This window comes from Vicugna pacos, chromosome 6 (assembly GCF_048564905.1).
Source record: "Vicugna pacos chromosome 6, VicPac4, whole genome shotgun sequence".
Classification (NCBI taxonomy): domain Eukaryota; kingdom Metazoa; phylum Chordata; class Mammalia; order Artiodactyla; family Camelidae; genus Vicugna; species Vicugna pacos.
The window spans coordinates 21,999,452-22,015,705 of NC_132992.1; the positions used below are offsets into that span (position 1 = coordinate 21,999,452).

General features: G+C 37.2%; 2 protein-coding genes across 6 annotated transcripts in view; one reads left to right on the forward strand and one right to left on the reverse strand.

Annotated features, from left to right (window-relative positions):
* Nucleotides 1-9,290, reverse strand: part of SNAP23 (synaptosome associated protein 23) — a 39,219-nt gene extending 29,929 nt beyond the window's left edge. Inside the window, exon 1 of one of the 2 annotated variants that reach the window (XM_072962603.1) lies at nt 9,199-9,290. The gene's annotated coding sequence lies outside the window, so the exon portion shown is untranslated. Of the gene's footprint in view, nt 1-7,319; nt 7,434-9,198 lie in introns of those variants that run through there. The other variant, XM_006201699.3, reaches the window with a different exon arrangement.
* Nucleotides 9,291-9,403: 113 nt separating this feature from the next.
* The window catches only part of ZNF106 (zinc finger protein 106), a 56,115-nt gene continuing 49,264 nt past the window's right edge, over nt 9,404-16,254 (forward strand). For 2 of the 4 annotated variants that reach the window (XM_006201695.4, XM_072962605.1), the window contains exon 1: nt 10,196-10,366. The gene's annotated coding sequence lies outside the window, so the exon portion shown is untranslated. Of the gene's footprint in view, nt 9,447-10,195; nt 10,367-16,254 lie in introns of those variants that run through there. The other 2 variants (XM_072962604.1, XM_031672899.2) reach the window with 2 other exon arrangements.

Genomic DNA, 16,254 nt, shown 5'->3' on the forward strand with positions numbered 1-16,254 from the left:
AAAGCCACTCAATGGTATACTTTAAAGTGGTGAAGTTATATGAATTATATCTCAACTTTAAAAAAAAAAGTAGGGAAAAAAGACTTAAGAATGAAGAAAGACTATCTGACAGAATAGTCAAGTAAAAGGAAAAAGTATGAGTAAGAATTCAAAGGAAGATGGGAAGGAACACATCGATTTTGTAGGTTTTCCTATGTCAAACAATTTTCTGCCACAGTATAAAATCTAAGTTACAGATTTGGTTAAAATAAAGTATAGTAGTTATTGAGTAGGCACCACTCAAATAAAAAACTCATATTTTATATTCAGTGTCTCACCTTTCTTCTCCAGGAAGAATAATTGTGATTGGAAAACAGGATAGAACAACCACGTTAAGAAATACACCTGATGCCCTTCCTTAACTTCTTCATTCTAACTTCTCGGAATTCTGAAAACATACCTTTCCATATTTTTAAAAGGGAAAAGAGTCCAAGTTTTCTTTCTTGTAACAAAAGAAAAAAAAATTTTAACTGGTACTCCTGGCCATTATTAATAACTCAGCAAGAGAAAGTAAAACCTAATAAGGCAACATCAAAATCATTGCTTATATGTTAGTGTATCTGAAAACACTGATATTTTGGAAAGATTTAAAACGATCATTACAAAGGTTACATTCAAAAATATGTATAGTTTACAGAAACAGACTCACATACATAGAAAACAAACTATGGTTACCAAAGTGGAAGGGGGGTGGTGAGGGATAAATTAGGAGTTTGGGATTAACAGATATACATTAGCGTATATGAAATAGGTAAACAAAAGGGACCTAATGTTATAGCACAGGGAACTATATTCAATTTCTTATAATAAGTTATAATGGAAAATAACCTGAAAAAATATACATATACATATATATATATCTGAATTGCTTTGCTACACACTTGAAACTAACATTGTAAATCAACTAAAATTTTTTAAAATGTATAGTTTAAAAATTAAAGGCCAAAAATGTAAATGTCAACCTATCTTAAATGAGATGAATAAAAATATTTTAAAAACTTTACAGGTGATTTTTATTTGCCTTATATAATAATGTATTTTATAAGTTTTTTTTTATAAAAAACATTTTATTTTAACATTAGAAAAGTTATAAACATACACTGGTTTTTTAGACAGATTTCAGAATACTCTAGAACTTCATTAACAGCAAAAGTCTATGCAATGACCACAAATCTTTGATAATGAAAACCTCTAAAAGACAAAAAATATACCAAGCTCCAATTACGTAAGCAAAATTGATATAATAGTATTTTTCAAGCATCGAGGTTATCTGCGGGCATTTCATTTCCCACTCCTATAAAATTAAAATTTTACTGACCACTATTTAAGAAAATAAAATGCTGATTTTTAAAAATCAAAACTCTCAAAAGGTAATTCAATACATACAAGAAAATCATAAATTTAAGGCTTTTTCCCACTTTAAGCAATTTAGAAGAAAATCACAGATACAGACAAAAATACTTAGTCCCAGGATTATTTATAATGTTAAAAGAAATTGAAGCAGTCTAAATAACCAGTGATAGAAGATTTTAATATAAAAATTATGGTGTAACTACATAATGAAATGTCATTCAACCATTAAAATTATTTTTGAAGATTTGATATTCTTCCATGTCTAATTTTAATCAAATATATAATACATGGTTTGGGAAGTCAAATAGTTCTACAACAGTAATAAATAGCAGTTCTCCTGCCTTCCCTCCGGTCCCAAACCAATTCCTGCTCCCAGGACCCCAAAGGCAAAAATTTCAACAGTATTTGTTGTTTTAGTGTTCAACCCCCAATTTCTAAATCATGCTTTTAGTGTTGTTTCTTGATATCTGTCAATTTTGCGTGTTAGCCACTGACTTTCTACAATTAAGATATTTAACTCTTATACCTTCCCATCTCTTCCTAGTTTTTATCCTTAACATTATGGATTAGCTGGCTCATTAAATTCTTGGCTGGAAGCAGTAAAGAAATCTGTTCAACTTTGTCTATCCCACTCAAATGTAGATGACCATAAAATCTTTCCTTCCAAGTATTAGTAATCCCAAGGAACCCAGGGTTCCATGGAACACCAATTGGAAAATACTAGCCTACAGAAATTTCTGCTTAATTAACCAACTATCTGTGAACAAAAGTTTCTGTTTAATTCTCATCTCAGGGAATTATCTCTGAAGAGAAATAAACCTCAGAGATCATCTAGTCCAATTTTTTTTTTTTGCTAAGAGAATAAAATGCAACTTAGGTTCTCTCTATAATACACAATCCTTACTGCAGAAGTGGCAGGGGTAGGGTGTTACTTCTTGGAACAGACTTGATGGTAGCTGAGAACGAGAAAGCAGTTGTTTGCAGAGGACTGTGGTCTTAAGAGGACAAGACAGACCAGGGTCCAACTGAAGAGGGAAACTATAGACCAGGGCTGTCAGAAGAGAATTGGTGAAAACTACCATGTAGCTTCAGTGACCTCCCAAGAGAGCTGAAAACACTCTTATGCTTACAGATAGAGAGCATGGAGGGGTCAGCAGGCTACCTAGTCTGAAGGTGCGGCAGAAAGGAACCCTAGTCCTAGAACACATGCCCCTTAATACATTCCACAAACATTCTTCAAGCATCTACTATTAAGTAAGGGAACATATTCTGATGTCAAGAAAATTACCTTTGTTTCTTTTGAAATGTGTACTATATACTACATTGCCTAGCACAGAGTAAAAACTCATGAAATGACAACTATTAATGTACTGCGCATTTTTACTCATGTTATTTGTTATGTTCTTCGTCTGTGGCGTCTGATTCCTGGTATCAGAATGTTTAAAAAGTTCATCAGGAAACTTCCAGGTAAATTTAGAAGCACAGCCAAAATATTTCGATGGCTGAGGTGAATATTTAATTCAGCCAGGAGGAAGCCTTGCCAATCACCCCTGCATCACACTTGGTACCTCAGGTCTTTGAGTTATCAGATGCCATTCTAGGCACCTAATAAAGTAATGTATGCACAATACACCTAAGCAGCTCTTTTTTGAAGACTCTTAAAAATGAATAATGGAGAATAAATGGCAAGAACCTTATGTAACGTTCTAGGTAAAAGAATTTAGTTTCTCTTCAGGAAAATATTTTACTCTTAGATTCTATTTTTAATATGAAATATTAAAAGTGTTCACATGCAAAGAAGAAAGAAAGGAAGAAGAGAAGAAAAAATGTTTACAAGTATACTCAAAAAGTACAGGTGCATGGTATTTCAAAATATCCTAAACAGTCTATATTAGGCCAAGAAGAATTCATCCTCTCATTAGGCAATTTAATTCTTCCTGAGGCATTCAGATGAGGTGAGAGTCTTATTTATGTTAAGGTTAGTTTCCTCCTTTTACTTCCTCTCTCAAGTTTCCTTTCTACTTCCTTCTACAGGAACAACTTAAACTATTCTCACACCAAGGCCCCCAAACTATGCAAATATAAGAAGTACACCACTGAATCATATCTATTAAATATTTTTATTTCAAAGACCACTGAAGCACATGATTCAAGACAGAAATCATACTGCTGAGGCTCGAGAAAAGTATCACTAAAAATCACTAACCAGAAGTATCAAAATTACACTTGTTTTACAGAAGCATCTATCATAACTTAATTGCTTGATTAAGTTTCAATTTTCAAGTCCTGCTCAACCTTGGAATTTCCACAATTCTACTCTAAGTGACCAGGGTATAATTCTGGGGAGAAAGATCTAGATGTGATTATAATCAAGTATACTGACCACGTCTAAAAGAAAGGTTGTGGGAACAGAAAAGGGATAATCTATATGAAAGATATGAAGGAGGCTCAAGAATGTAGCTTTCATTCTCCAGGGAAGAGAGGGACACAATCTGGCAGATGTAAGTATGATACCTGCCAGGGTAATACCAAGTGTGAGGTGGGGATGACTAGCAAGGCTTTACTCTGTCTGAGTGAAATATTCATCTAAACTATCCGAGTATTTTGGCCCTGATTTCAAGTCCACCTGGCTGTTTCCTGGCTTAGCTTCTCAAATATTCTGATATGAGGAGTCAGATGTCACAGATAGAGAACATAAGCACTCAGATCCCTGGAAAGGAATATACCCGCACAGTAATTAAGAGTGACATTCTTGTTTATATAAAAAGCAGTATGGTGTAGTGGTTAAGTACCCAGTATTTTAGAAGTATAATGGTTTCAAGTCCTGCCTATTGCTTACTTGACTTCTCTGTGCTTCAGTTTTCTCATTAAATGAGACTATAACACTTGCTTCAAGTGTTGTTATAATGATTTGCATTTATGGAAAGCATTTAGAATCCTGCTAGAATGTAATGCTCAATAAAACTATTATAATTTTCCTAGTAATTACTAAACATCTCTCAAGATTTTGATTGGAGAGTCAAAATTCAAACATGATCAACTCTAAAAAAATTGTGATTTCAGACTATTAAAGAAGAGCCACAATGTAAGGCCTCGTAACCATACAAGAAAATAATATGTCTATGTGCATGCATGTGCATAGAGGGGGTAGGGTGGCTTTAAAAGGCAGGAAGGAGACAGGCTGTGAAGGGCTTGTATACTATACCCAAAAGTTTGAATATAATTTTACAAGCATCAAGAGGCAATCTAGCGGGGTGAGTACAGCACAATGGTAGAGCACATGCTTACCATGCAGGAGGTCCTGGGTTCAATCCCCCATACCATCATTTAAAAAAAAAAATGAGGCAATCTAAAGGTAATCTCAATTTTCAAAACACTGTTATGGTAAATTTTAAACAAGTTTTAAATCCAAGAACTCACAAAACTCAACAAGATAAGGGAATTTCAGAAAAATACAGTGAACAGTGATTTAAAAATTTTAGCAATACAAGCTAAATCGAAAACAAAACCAAAATGTCAATGAACTTGACTAAGTACAAATGGAATCCCATCTCCACCCTCAATATTTCAAAAACAACAGTAGATACTGTTTCCTCGCTCCACAATCTCACTTCCTCCAATTGTTAGAGGCACTGAATCCGTCAGTTCCAAGCTCCAACCCACCAAGACAAAGAAAAGACCAGTCCTTGTCATCTACTTCTCTGTCATTCTATAGACCTGGAAACAAAACATGGAACTGGAATAAAAAGTTCAGCACTCCTGGATGTAAGCAACATCATATACTATAAATGTTAACATATACATAATGCAGAGTACAAATATGACTAAAAAAAGATTTCCCGAATGTCTAAGACATAGGAACAACAGAAGGAAAACAAAGCACCTTAATTCAGAAGAAACAAAAAAATCAGCTGATTTCACAAAAGTGTCAAAGAGCAAACATCCTCTTTTTCCCTTTTGCTATTCTAATCTACTTTCATCTGGTGAAATCAGATAAATTTGCTAGAATTGTGTTACAATAATGAATGCCATCACAAGGCTCACAGAATTTTGGAGTCCACTGGCCTTAGAGTTTAGGTAATCTAATCCTCATCTTATTTTAAAAATGAGTAGATTAGACCCAAAGCAGTATTTTCCAAAGTGCAGAGCAAAAACAAGTAATAATTTTAGTTGTTATATAAGCAAGACTTATGTATTTAATAGTCATATATTTATTATAATGTATACATCAAAACCACAATTTCACAGATTATCAGTTTGGAAGATGTTAATAATGTTTTTTAAAAGTCCATTAAAAATATGAAATAAAACAATAACACAGATGACCTCCTAAAATGCAAGATTTATGATGATGGTATAGTTCATGCCAAGCGAAGTACTGACAGCTGTCCCATGAGCAACAGGGCTTGTTTTTTTGTTTGTTTGCTTTCTTTTTGGTTCAAGGCTGTGTTCTGAATGATTGAAAAAGATGTGACCTATAGTTCAGTGAGCTTGTTACAAAGGTGACTTAGAGCAAAAGAAACAAATAGTAAGATGCATACAGAAATTCGACCGTTTACAGGAAAGAATGTAATACTGTTAAGAAAATAATGGCACAAGTCATTCCTGTACTGGAACTGAGATAGCAGCAATTTTCTAGTGCATATTCACATGCCACAAGCATCTGAAAAAAGAACCCTAGTAACAATGATAAATATTTAAGTTGCAGGTTAAGTTATATGATCATTTTATTTACTTTCACATGACCTGTCAAAGGAGCATGGTAATATAAGAAAAGGTTTTTCTCCTAGTATTTGTTAATATTTATATGAATGTATTCTTTCTCATTACCTCTTGCCAAAGGAATGAATGACAGGTCATCATCGGATGCCTTAGGCATCAACTTTGCTGGTGGCAGAAATATTAGTATTTTAAAATTTACTATGAAACGTTTTAAGATTAGATGTCAAATTATTCTCGCTAATGATGTCTCATGAATTTCAAGTGTGGTATTTTACACGCTAGACAAGAACGTGGGAGAACCATTTCTATCTGGCCAAACCTGCATTATTTTGCTAGGACATCTGAACAGGGCACCAGGGCAGATGGATTAATATCACTCTCAATTCTTGAAATATCTGCTACTAAGAAGCGACATTATTCTCACAAGGCTGAGGGAACACTATTGTTAAGAAGCTGCTAGTATCCATACTCTCCTCTCCCAGTGGCTCCCACTCTCCCCAAAGGAGGTGACTAGCAGCAAAAGACGAAATACTACTACTCCTTTCTCATCTTCTTTTTCCCAACTTTGACGATTTTCGGTTTCCTCTTAACTCCCACTTGCCTTTCCCAGCACTGTAGTGACTAATGACGGAAAAAACAAAACAAAACGAAACGAAACAAAACAAAAAAACCCAGGTGAAACAGCACTTTTCAGGACTTCTCCCCCTGTCCCAATTTACTCCATGGAATTCGTTCTTTTACCAACCCTTTTCTTCGTATGTCTGCTGTAAAGCCGCGAGATAAGAATGGACTTTCCTAGAGAGCATGGACCCTCTAATGCCATGAACCTCAGGAACCGTCTTCCAACAACTAGTTCAGAGTTATTTGATCACTGTGGCCACCATACAGTCTATTAACCCGACCACGGCAACGCTGTGGGGGTGGGAGGTGGGGAATGGGAGTCTACCTCTCTGCTCGGTTTAGAGGACCGGGTCCAGAGAACCACAGTCCCTCCACCCTTCCTCCTCCGGCCCCTCGACAGTCTCCCGGCGCCTCGCGCACACAATCCGGGCCAGCCCTGCCCAGTCCGGGCCAGAGCGCCCCTTCCTCTCCTTAAGCCCGACCCCACCAACTTTTCAACCGTCACGATATACTCTTTCCTACTTGGAACATGATCCCAATCTTCACCCTGGCCAACTCCCTCAGCCCCACTCCTGGAGACTCACCAAGCAGCTCCGGCCACTCCTCTCCAGCCGCGGCAGCTCGGACAACTGGAGGCCTCCCAGCTGTGCCCTTCTTGCGCCTGCGCTCGCCGGCCCTGCGCGCCTGCGCACTTCCCCGGCGCCGCGGGCGCTGACACACCCCTGCAGCTGGAGCCAATCACTGTGCGGGCGTTTTAAATCTCCCTGCCACGCAGTCCGGGAGCCAGGGGACTCACCCGTTAACCGGATAATTCGAGTCCAGCCCTAAGGTGGGAAGTGTTCATGCAAGTGTTCGTTTACTGACGGCAAACCGTGTGCCAGGCAACGTGCGGGATGAATGCTGAAGAGAAGAAGACGAATAGGATGCCTTCCCTGCCCTCTGTCTAGACTGGGAGATAGATATGTAAACAAATTATAGTGGTCAGAATATAGCGCTTGGCGTATAGAAAATCGGAGGCGCCGTTGGCGCACAGTAAACAAGGCGCCATATTCTTAGGGGTGTCTTGAAGGGTTCCCGGAAGGTTACTTTTGAATCATGAAGGATAAGGCGAAGTTTCCCCCGGAAGTCCGGGAGGGAGGGAGGAAGATAGAGGTTTACTTATTGCGCAAGCCAATAACGTAGAGCCGTCTGGAAATTCCTCGTAGTTCATCCTACTTAGGGGCTTAAAGCATCGTATATCTCCAGATGAAGAGAGGGAAATAAGTTTTTGAAAGTCGGCAATGGCCAGATCTTGGAAGATCTTGCGTTTCTGAACTAGTGAGCCTGCACTTTACTATGACCATTGAGAATATTTAAGGGTTTTAAGCAGGTCCCGAAACGCTTCCAGGCACCTCTGATAATAAAGCACAGTGCTGGAAATAAAAAGTTCCAAAGGAGTCATCTATTCCTAAGGGGTCAAGGAAGATGAAGCCTGAGAAATATCTCTTCAATTTAATAACACAGAAGTCATTGGTGATCTTAATGAAAGTTATGTCATGGAATGGTAAGGTTGAAAGGTAGACTGCAGTAGTCTGGAGAGAGAGGAGATGCAAAAATGGTGACAGATTGTAGAATGCCTTTGGAAAGTTTCGTCTTGAGAGGAGGGAAAGAGGATGACAAAGGGTCAAAAGTTGTTTCTTTTTCTTTCTTTCCTTCTTCTTCTTCTCTTGGTTGGAATTAAGCAAGCAGAATCTTAAGCATTATAGGAAAGATACAAAAAAAAACAGTTGAATAAAGAGAAATGCTAGTCAGTAGGTAAAGATCTTGAGCATAAGAGTAGAGGCAATCCAAAGCACTGATGGGAGGAAAGGTCTTGGAAAAAACAGAAGATATCTCCTCAATTTTAATGAGAGGAAGTATTTGTAAGTTTGTATGTTTAGTAACAGGAAGTTAGAGAAGTTCTCATATGATGGCCTCTGTTTTCTCTGCGAAGTAGGTGACAAAGTCATCTGCTGATAAAGAGTTAGGAGTTTTAAGAAAAGTGGAGAAGATTTGGAATATTGTTGTAGAAAGTGATGGAGCAAGTTGACCAAAGTAAAGTAGTAGGACTGGTAAGTGGCATTGAGGGCCTGTGCAAGATTGGTAAGAATGAATTCACCAGTGTCTGCCCTCCTATGTGGTTTTCTTAAGCAGTAAACACTTCTGGAGGGTAGCAGCGGAGAAAATGTATCATTGAGTTCATTTAGGGTTGGGATGGTTACTGGCATGCCATGTATGATTCTCAGCCAAGGATATTTTTGCCCTTCAGAGGACATTTCACAATGTCTGGAGATATTTTTGATTGTCAAGCTGATGTGTATGTGTGGGAGGTGGGAGACATGAGGGGGTACTATAGGCATCTAGTGTCCAGGGATGGTGCTACATCTCTTACAATCTCCAAAATGTAATAGTGCCAAAGCTGAAAAAACTCTGATCTCTAATTACCTTGATGCTCACCAACAGCTGACCTTTGTCTTCTACAGGCTTGGACAATGGCCCTGAGCTTATAGGGTAAAGCAATTCTTCCATTGCATGCCTTTAAAAGAAAGAATGAGCAGTATATTCCACACCTTGGTGTTTTAAGGACTTGTGATGTCACAAAGAATTGGAATAAGTTCCTCAATCCTCTAGAAGCAAATCTGGCTTTACACATAGATGGAGGGAGCTGCTTACTCTGACTTGAAGCAATGAAGGTCTTGTTAAACATAGATATTATTAGTTCAATAATATAGGAAATTCACACATTATCAACCTTAACGTAACTTGGTTTATCTGACTAGTTTTACTCACTAAAATAAGATCCTGATGGAATGGTGTAGGCTAAGTTTAATGAATATAAACACATTAGTTATTAATAAGAATATAATAACTGGTGTGGATGGATTACCTGCTTTGTGATAGGCACCATTCATAGATAGGCACTTGACCGATGTTATATCATTCAATCCCAGCAACACCCTGAGAGATAAGCTATCAGTATCCTAATTTTAACTCTGTGGAAAGTGAGATTCAAGAAAACTTGTAATTTTCCCAAAGTCACAAAAGACTAGTACCTAGGTCAAGGTTTGAACTCAGGTCTGTCTGTTCTAAAGCTTTGCACCTTCCATTAAGCTTCAGTAAGTTTTACAAGGAAGGAGTGGTTGGAAATTTAGCCGAAATAGTTGCCACTGCCTAAAGGGAATGGCGGGGACTTACGAGGAGAGTAGGAGCAAGAGGGAGACTCGGAAAGAGCAGAGAGAATGAAAAAGAAATGAAGGGGGCTGGTCACAGCAGCGTCCCGTGCAGCGTACAAACTTCCGCAAACCGGCCTGCCTTCGGTCTTTCATTCTTCTGGAGCAAAGCATCTTTCCTCTGTGTCCGCTGTTCACGCTCGTGTGTTCAAATAAAGCTAGGTTATTGAGAAAGGCGGACCGCGGGGGTGGGTTGGTGGGAAAGAGAGCGCGACGGCGGCGCTGTGCGCCTGCGCTCTGGCGGCGGTGGCGGCGGTGCCCGGCAGGGAGCGGGTCCGGAGTGGGCCGCCGGACCCAAAGCTGAGTGGGGCGGCTGAGGAGTCAGGGAGCTCCCTCGCCGGGGCCTCGGCGGCCTGATGGAGTAAGAGGGGTCGGCTGTGAGTGTGAGTATCAAAGGGCCGGGCTGCGCTGAGGCGTCTCGGAGCCCCAGGGTCCCGGTGGTCTGCCACTTTACGGAGGCTGTGGGGCTGGCAGCAGGACGCGGCGGGTCTCGGCTCCTGCAGGCTGCCGCCTCGGGTCAGCCGGTTGTCCCCTCTAGAGCAGGCGCGGGTTTAGGGGCAGGCGGTGCTTCTGGCTTCGGGTACGGATTCTAGCGTGGGCGTTCCGGCTTTGCTCCCCGCTTCAGCGGGAAACGTGGCTCCAGAGCCTTGACCTTTAGGAGAGACCGCGGATCTCCGCCTCTGGGGCCGCAGGAAGCCCATAGACCCAGGTGCCCTTTAAAGGCCTACGGGTCTCAGGCCACGGACACCCTTCGACCTCTTGTGACTGACAGCCTCTGTTCTTTTTCCTCCTTCCGTCTTCTCTTCCTGTGGGATGGGTCTTAGTAATAGCTACTAATTACGGAGTTCTTATTCGGTGTCAATTTAATATTTAGTCCGAATCTCGGTGCATAATTATGGAGAGGAAATGCTTTGCATCCCACTCCCCCTTCAATCTGCTCAATTTAATCATCTTTGAGAGTCAGATTAAGCCATCTTGTTGGAAAGTTTTAAGATTTCCATGCCTTTTTAGCAATATGGGACTCCTATCCTAGTTAAGGGAAGTTCTTTTCTCACCCAGCAAACAAGTTTTTGTCCCACCGTAAGGGTTTATATCAAATTTACTCAAGCCAAAATAACTTTTAAGCACTTACCAAGAGCCTGAAACTGTTCTAACCCCCATAGGAAATCTTACAATTTGTTTTAAGCCCTGTTCTCAAGTGTGGTGTGAATGAAGCAATGGAAGACAATAGAGTCAATTAGGATTTATTTAGCACCTACTGCACATGTGCCAGATACACTCAGGCCTGTCACAAAAAAATTAGTGAGATATTGTAATGGAAGGTGGTTTTCTTGGAGCACATTTTAGAAGAGATCCTGGAGAGTTTGATGGTAATTTGCTCAAAATAATTTAGCTAGGTCTAAGTTGTGAAATTGACACAGGATGACAAAGCTCATCTTCTTGTTACATCAAATTAGATATTGTAAGCACTTCTGTAGAGAAGCACCTACATTACAGTTACAGTTTGTAGAGTTAACCATTGAGTCTAGAAAATGATAGGAGCCTTAATTAAAGATACTCACTAGATGGTTTTTGAAGAGAACTTTAAAATGGCTTAGAAGGAGGGTGTGGAGTCTTATCAGGTTAGTTCAGAACCAATTGCTTTGATTAAAAGGAAGTTATTTAGAAAGGAAAAAACTGTGAATGGTGGTTATTGTCCATCTAGATTAGAGCACATGTAATCTGAAGACTACTGTACAAGAAAAGCAAGGAATAATGGTAGCTGCTAGATAACTTGGTTCTGGGACCAGGAATGGTTCAGTGAGAAATATGCACACTGTGTATCTTGTAACTGGAGTATCTTAGTGGTAAGTTTAGGATTAATTTATGTACCTAATGAATAAGAACACCTAGGCATACAGGTTACATGTGAGTACTCCAGTTGTACATCCAGGATGCTAAATCTCTAATTGAAACCTGAAAGAAATGAGAGTTGCTAAGTGTTCATCAGTAGAGGACTGGTTAAGCAAACTATGCGTCTGTTAAATAGAATGAGCCAGCCTTCTTGTGCAAATATTGAGTGGACTCCCAAGATACATTAAGTGAGGAAAATGCAAAAGAGGGTGAGCAGTTGCAAACCATTTGTGGATTTTAAAAAGCATATGTATTTGCATATATATGCATGTATTTTCTCTGGAAGAATACATAAACTGGTAGCAGTGATAAGGTGGAGGTGTCTGGGAAATAGGAGTTGGGGAGGAATAATTTTCTCTTAAAAGCTCTTTTGTTTTATTTGCTTATTATGAAAACTTTTAAATACTCAGAAAAGTAGAGATAATACTGTATTGAACCCCATGGAAATCAATCACTCAGATTTTAAAATCTGTTAATATTTTGCTGTATTTGCTTTTATTTCTGACATTTCACCCCTGAACACTTTAATATGTGTCTCTAATAAAAAGAACGTTTCCTGCATTATACTAAATTATAATCACAATGAACAAGAGTAATTTCTCTATATCATTTAATACCCAATCCTTATTAAAATTTCCCCAAATTATCCTTTTTTGTTTTTTACATTTTTGATCCATTTTCCAATCAAAGTCTATGTATTGCATTTGACTATAATGTCTCTTGAAGTCTTTTTAAACCTAGAAATTACCCTTTTTTCCTCTCCCGTTTCTTTTTTCACCATAATTTGGAGATTAGTATAATTTTCTAGATTTATCTGATTGATTATCTGAGTGATACCACTTGTTATTACAAACTTGAAGGTAGAGTTAAGTACTTGATTAGGTTCAGGTATTAACACTTTGGGAACTCTATCAAAGACCATACTTTGTACTCTAGTTTTCCCTCTAATAGTGATGCTGACATTGATTAGTAGGTTCAGGTGGTAAGTTTAAGTCCTCCATTGTAAAATTGCATCTCACCCCCAGAAACCAGCTTGAAGCCCTTATGCACCTTTAAAATTTTGGAATTAGTGTTAAGTGTTCAAAATATAAATAATTGCCTTTAAAAATACAACTTACTTCAAGAAATTGCCTTTTTTTCTTTTTTAACTGAAACCCTGATAACTATGTGGCAGTGTTCTCATAGAAGAGAAATTAAAGTTCAGAGAGATTAAAATTTACTCAGGGTGGTAGACCTATTCAGTATTTTTGTCCAATTCCAAGGTAACGCTTTTTCTACCAAATTTTGTAAACTATAAACTAGTATATAAATGTTAAATTATTATTCTAGCAGTTATACTACTTGTCCCTTTTTTGTGTATCTTAGACAAGTAATCAATATGTAATATGGTTAGACTTTTTGCAGTATTAGTAAACTAGAATTGATCTGTGTGGTATGATAGTCTGTGATGAGCCATTCTGAAAGTTCAGAATATATGAAAGTCAAACCTCTTGATGATTTCTGGAGTTCTAAAAAATTTCCCTGCATGGAATCATTTTATAATCTGGGTTCTTGGACCTAAAGTATTCGAGGTTTAAAAAAATGTTTTGAGTTTAAAAATGTTTTTAAAATTTTTAGAAACAATGCAGCTAACCTTGAACAACATGTGTTTGAACTGCATGCGTCCATGCACATTTTGGAAAAAGAGTAAATACTACAATACTGCACCATCTGTGGTTGGTTGAATCTGCACATAGGGAAGGCTGACTACAGGTTATGTGTGGATTTTTGACTGCAAGGAGGGTTAGAGCTCCTAACCTCTGTGTTGTTCAAGGGTCAATTGTATATGTGTTTTATTGCTTAAACTTTTGGAAAGTACTAAAGATTTTATAGTGAAAGGTAAATCCCTGACCCCTAGCTCCTCGGTTCCTTTTCCCAGAGGCCTAGAACCGAATTTGTTTCACAGTATTTTTTTCCGTATAGCATAGTTATCATGTAAATCGAGAGACTGTGGTTTATTTAAGAAAAATGTATCAAGAGTTGGTCACTATTTTTGAAAATCATATCACAGACAGCAATGTTATTCATGATATTTTTATCAACAATATAACATACATATATTGGCCTGTATTTGTAATTGTCACATTCATAGTCTTATGCTGAAGCATTTTTCTGTTTAAATACATATTATGATAAATTTTCTTTTTTGTTATAGTTAGCGCATTATTTAAAATTTTAGATGTGTAAGTTACAGTAGCTCTGAATTTCATTTCAGGAAGGAGAAGAAGGTATTATAAAATATTTACAATAAAAGAGGGTATAGCAGTATTTTTAAAGAAAAAATTGTGTGGTAACAATAGGGAAAGCTGCTGAGTAGCAAACTGAGGATTTTTATAATAATCCCTCATATTTATATAGATGGAAACTTGAATCTTCGTAAGGGAATGAAGAGCATCAGAAATGGTAAATGTCTGAATAAAAATTTAGACTATTTATCTTTTAATTTCTTAAAATTACCCATGACTATTAAAAAAAAAGAAACACTATCTTGTGGCGTTCAACACATACTAAAGATATAAAACATGTACCATATATCATGGGATGGGAAGTGGGGGCAAATGGACCTGTATTGTTGCAAGGTTTCTACATGTTACGTGAAATAGCATGTTGTTATCACTGAGTACAGCGTAACAATGATAAGGGTATATGTTTTATTTCCTAGGACAACCACTGTAGAAAGAATAATGCAAAGAAGTGTTGCTAAAAAGCTAGTAGAAGAATTAAAATGAATAATGCAAAACAAGACAGAAGCAGAGGTATAGCCAAACAAAAAATAGGAGATTAAAAATAATAAAATGGTAGACCTAATCCAATCATAGCATTAGTTTCATTTAATTTAGTGGAGTAAACACTGTGATTCAGTGCATAAAGACAAACTGGCTAAAAATAAATGACAAAGATATCCTTTCAAATGGTTAAGCATAAGAAGGTTAGAGTGGCTGTATTTATACCAGATAAAGTAGATTTCAAGATAAAAGTGTATTGCCGGAGTTAAGGGGGTCACTTCACAATGATAAAAGGGTCAGTTTACCTGGAAGACAGTCATAAATGTGTATGTGCCTAATATCAAGAACTTCAAAATACATCAAGCAAAAATGGATACAATTAAAGAAAGCAACAACAATCACAGTGATTTTAACATTCTTTTCAACAACTCATAGACAAAAAATCATTATAGATGATAATTTCCACCCAATGACTCTAGAATACACTTTTTCACCCAAAGGTGCATATAGATGAGGCACTGGGTATAAATCAATTCTCAGTAAATTTTAAAGGGTTGAAATACTGAAGAATATATTCTTTGACTACAGTGGAATTAAAGTAGAAATTAAGATTTCAAAAATAACCCACAAATATTTGAAAATTCAGTGAAACTTCTAAATCTATGCGTCAAAGATAAAATCACAAGAGAACTTAGTAAATATTTTGAGCTGGGTGATGAAAATACAACATCTAAATTTGTGGGATAAATGTCATAGTCAAGAGAAGCCTAAGGAGACATGATGATTAAATGTAATATGGTATCCTGGTTGAGATCCTGGAAGAGAAAAAGGATACTAGGTAAAAGCAAGGGAATACTTTTATGGAGTTAAATTCATAATAATGTGTCAGTATTGATTTATTGTGACAAATTATTATACTAATAGATGTAAATAACACAGGAAACAGGGTGGGGTTTATGGTTACTCCTCACTTTTGCAAATCCAAAACTATTCTGAAATAGTTTATTTAAAAGCGCTAAAAAATTCGTAGGACACACAGCTAACAGTTCTTAGAGAGATGTTTATAGCTTACATACCTCCTTTAGAAAAGAAATGATTAAAGATAATGAATGACTTAAAGTACTACCTTAAGAAGCTAGTAAACAAAGAGCAAAATAAACCCAAAGTATCTACTTTGGAAAGAAATTATAAAGACAATAGAGGAAATCAGTGAAATAAGAGAATAATCAATAGACAAAATTACAAAGCCAGAAGTTGGTTATTTGAGAAAACCAACAATATTGATAAACCCCTTGATAGTCTGATAATAAAAAACAAAAGTAACAAAGATTACTAGTATCAGGAATGAAAGGAATTTATCATTACAGATCCTAGGATAATTAGGGGATATTATAAACAACTTTATGCCAACAAATTTGACACTATAAATGGACAGTTTCTTGAAAGTGTCAATGTACTAAAATTGTCACAAGTTGAAATAAAGTCTAAATAAGCTTATGTTAAAGAAGTGGAATTAATGATTAAAAAAACCTGGAACTTTCAGAAAGTAAACAAGGGGGACACACTCATTTCACGAGGCCAAAACCTGATAAAGATGTTACAGATTTTAAAGA